Below are 4,260 nucleotides of genomic sequence, written 5' to 3'. Positions count from 1 at the left end.
ATTGATTGATTGATTGATTGATTGATTGACTGATTGATTGATTGATTGATTGATTGATTGATTGATTGATTGATTGATTGTTTGATTGGTTGATTGCTTACCGTGTATTCTAGCTCTCTCACTTTGCTGTTTCCCTTAGAATCCTGGTTTCAAAAGAAAGAAAGAAACGAGAAGCCCTCAGTACGCCAAGCCTGATCTACACAAGAAAGTGCGGAAAACATTTATCGGAATATTACCTCTTCTTTCAGGAAACTAATCAGTTGTTCACAAAATTTACGAACTGTCTCTTCAATTTTGTCGTTCTGGAAAAAAACATCGATAAATGAGGTAACTCACAGCGTCTTGCATCCAAAGGGCGATAAAAAAATTACATGATACTTTCAATAGGCTATGTTTGCTTCATTTCTCATCTAGACTAAGACGCTGTGACGCTGTGAGTTAACTTATTTATTGATGTTTTTTAACGGTAAATCACGTTTTCTTAATCGTTTCAGTAAACACAACCTAACACGAAAACAACTCTGAAAAATAAGTCAGAATGACTTACTCGGTTTGTATCGCTTGCTTTGATCGGGAATCTATCAGCTAAATTCTTAAGCCCTATCTTCGTTAGAGCTTCGGCGAGCTTTCCGACAGTGGCCCCTTTTCCGTTCTGGCGAAGCCAGCGAACAAGGATCTCTATGCAGTATTCCTTGGAGTTGCCTTTTTCCTGTTGAATGGCTTCAATGCTGGCTTGATAAAATCCCAGTGCACGTGCTAAATCTTTCCACTGTGGCCCAATGTCATCCGCCAGCCTTTTTTCATAAATAACACCTTCATACAGTGTGTCGTCTCGATTCCAAGTTGATTTGCCTGAAGAAGCTACACAAATTAAGGTTAATTGTAAAATTAGTATCCTATATCTTCGAAGGTTGATCTTTAATTTTACCTCCTTGTCGGTGATTCCGATAAAACAATTTCGTCATACCGCAATTGACAACTCGGGCCTGGTTTCCGGGTATCTTGATGATTGAGTTGGTTCGAAGTTCCACTTTAGCACATACGGCGCAAAATTACTGAACGCTGGTTGGCTGAGACGGAGAGCAATTTTCTCTCTATCATGAGGGCACTTTTCGTAATCAAGAGAGCATGATTGCTTGACCCTGACTTATCCAGACCAGAGCAAGCGAAGTTACAAAATCTTCTTCGAAATGCTGACTCTGACTAAACAGGTTTTGTCCATATTTTAGAGAGCTTTAGATTCTATTACGAGAACTACTACGAGTACGAGATTTTCTCATAGAACAACACTGAGCGCGTGCTCGTCCTCGTCCCCGTCCTAGAATCTAAAGCTCTCTATTAGCTACTTTCATATAACCCGCAATGCATTATGTTTTCCCACAAATTTTGCGTAAACTATTGTTTTCAAATGCACTTGGGAATATTTGACAATAGTTTATGCAAATTTGTGGGGAAAAAAGAATGCATTGCGGGTTATATGAAAGTAGCTAATTAAGCGCTATTTCTGTTGACAGCAACGATTTATTGAATTGAACTTTAAAGTGTGTTAAGTTGATTGTCATTTGTTGCGACATTGATCGACCTTACTTCAAGTTTTGCTCTGTGTGTGATAAAAATTTATTCGCAATGTCGCAGCCCTGGTGCAAGAAGGGATGCTACTAAAATTAGGAACGGGGAACCGGGAATTCCGATAAAAATTCGCGACTCTGACAACTTAGTGAAAACTGTGACAATACTGGGGAATCTAATCCATAATTGCACTCTGGCCCATGCGACTATATATGCTTAGCACACAGTTGGCACAACATACCAAAAGTCGAAAGACTGTCGAGTTAAAGTTTAATGCGCAGCGCATGTAAAAGTAAAGTAAAGTAAAGTGGTGCATTTATATAGCGCCCTTATCACACGTCTCAAAGGCGCTTTACAATGATCAATTTACCCCCAGCGGACTGGAAGCATATACAGGCGCAAATTGCAGCCGCTTCTAAGCAGTCCATGCATGCTGGTACTCATTTTACCGACCTCGGAACGGTGGAAAGCTGAGTGAACTTTAGCGGGAAAGAAGGTCGCCAAATATTCCAGTCTCGGCAGAACCAGGAATGGAACCCGGGACCTTAGGGTTGGAAGGCAGAGATCTTATCACTGCGCCAACCCCTCCGCTATGGCAGTCGCTTGGTCTAGTTTTAGTCAGTGTGCCATTTTACTTTTGCAAAAGATCAAAGTCTTAGTTGCTAATTACGGAAAGGGTAATGCTCACTTGTCGTCAATGACACTAACAAATGGATCAATTCACTCAAGCATCAAGAGGTTTCATTCAGAGACCAGTCTGCTTGGGTGCTGGTTTAAGATTGGACGTGGGGCATTTTCTCGTCCAAAATGGGATAAAACTCAATAAAATTCTTTACGCAATCTGCAATTAAAATCATTCACAAAACAACATGACTTTCCGGGTTGGCTTACCAACCCGGAAACTTCAAAATTAGTGGTTTTCAGCAACAATATTTTGACATCTGTAGACTACAAATGATAGTCAATACTACTATGTTTAAGTACTTACTCATGGTAAAGGAACGAAGAGGAAGTGAGCTCCGCCTGCTTCACTGCAATTAGCAGGAAGCTCTGAAGATCAACAAGGAAATAATTGCAGTTGGCAAATTACACCGCAGTTGATTAATTTTATTTGGAAATCAAACTATGACGTCACACTCGAGCGAGATTCGTGAGCAAGGTCCAGCATTCATGCATACTTGTAAATAAAGCGGTAAATAGATGCTTTCACATTTTGGTCAAAATTTGCTAACGAAACAGTGTCTGGTACTTACCTTGTAATTTTGATTTGCATAAGTTAAGTATCCACCTGTAATGGAAGCTGAGCAAATTTAAATTCGCAGTGAAATGATCAGATTTGCGCTCTAGAGGCGGCCCTTGTGTTCACCAGCAATTACACTAGTCTTGTATTATCCAGCAAAACCAGGTCCTCGGTGATGAAGATGCAAGGCATGAAGGAGTACCGTAAAAAGTGCTTTGTAAACTGCGTTGTCACAGTTGTTATTTCCTTATACTGAAGTGGTCTACCCCGTGCACACTAATTAAGACTCCGATGGTCAATGCTTTTAATGAAGTCACGCTAGTGAATTGTGTCACGAATTCTTCGCATGAATTTAAAAAGTCACGCACCCATGGACCAGACTGCTCGGCCACCGGTACTATTTTCTTTTGTTTTGTCATTTAGGGAAAAGTAGGAAATAGCATAAATGTGGCAATAATTTGCAAATTTACGTAATTTGAATCGACTTAAAGCTGCCCTTCATGTGACCACATTTCTCAGTTGTCTTTTGATATCGTATCTTAGAAAAATAATTCCACCTTTATCGTTCATACCTCATTTCCTTATGCTGAAGGGGGTTCATGTAAAATCATCCCTCGCACACTAAACAAGGTCGGTGTTCGAATGACTCCGATCGTCAACCCTTTTTAAGTGGCTATGTCACGCAAAATGATGTAATTTCACGACACACAAAATGCCCAAAAAGTAGAAGGAAACATTGTAATAACCACTTAAAACGGTTGAAGAACATCAAAGAAATACAGCAAAAGGAAAGAGAAGCATGGATGAACACAAATGGACAAGATTGAAACGGATTGCATTTGGGTAATCCCCGACGTTTTTGAAGTTTATGGCAAATCGCTTGGATAAAGGCCGTTTTTGCTCAAAATCATCTTGTTTGTGATGTAACGACAATTTTGTCAATAAAGGAATTCCACATTACCATTTTCGAGTTTTAAATTCGTGATTAACTAAAGATTTCCGTTAAGTTCACGCGAGTGAATTGTGAGGGTCCCCCAGGGGTTTTTGGGGAAGAAGAGAACACGGGAAATTCGGCAATGGGAACACGAGAACAAAGCAAAAAAATCGTAGGAAACAAGGGAACATCAAATAGGTTAGGGAACAGGGGAACAAACACAAAAAATTACAAGGCCCCACGTTTTTTACATAAACGTGGGGCTCATAGAAGATTTTTTCAGTTTGGTTAATTAGGACGTATATGCAAAGAATAAGAGATAAAATTTAATGTTGAAAGGGTAACCAGGGAACAAGGTGAAATTTTGGACGGGAACAAGGGAACAGAGTTAAAATTTTGAAGCACATTTGTCGGTTGTCTTTTCATATCGTAAAATAATTCCATCTTACATTAAAATCGAGGAACCCTTTTTCCATATTAAGACTCATGGTCTTATTTTAAGGTTCCCTTGACACTT

This window comes from Montipora capricornis, chromosome 10 (genome assembly GCF_036669925.1).
Source record: "Montipora capricornis isolate CH-2021 chromosome 10, ASM3666992v2, whole genome shotgun sequence".
Taxonomy (NCBI): Eukaryota; Metazoa; Cnidaria; class Anthozoa; order Scleractinia; family Acroporidae; genus Montipora; species Montipora capricornis.
The sequence above is the reverse complement of the archived record's forward strand: the minus strand, read 5'-3'. Positions refer to the sequence as shown.